Genomic DNA, 218 nt, shown 5'->3' on the forward strand with positions numbered 1-218 from the left:
AGGGAAAGATCAATCAATCAATCAATCAATCACTCCTGATGGGACAGCACAGCACAAAGAGATCCCCTTGACTTCAAATCCATCCCCTCTTCAAAAGCTGAAAAAGCCAGAGGGAACCGAGCAGCTCGGTTGGGAAGGGACCTTCCTTTGCTGGGAGAGAGACACCGGGGACAAACACAGCCAAGAGTGAAAACTGCCCAGCTTCACCGTGCTGAACC

Source organism: Antrostomus carolinensis, unplaced genomic scaffold (genome assembly GCF_000700745.2).
Source record: "Antrostomus carolinensis isolate BGI_N321 unplaced genomic scaffold, ASM70074v2 scaffold39400, whole genome shotgun sequence".
NCBI classification, from domain to species: Eukaryota; Metazoa; Chordata; class Aves; order Caprimulgiformes; family Caprimulgidae; genus Antrostomus; species Antrostomus carolinensis.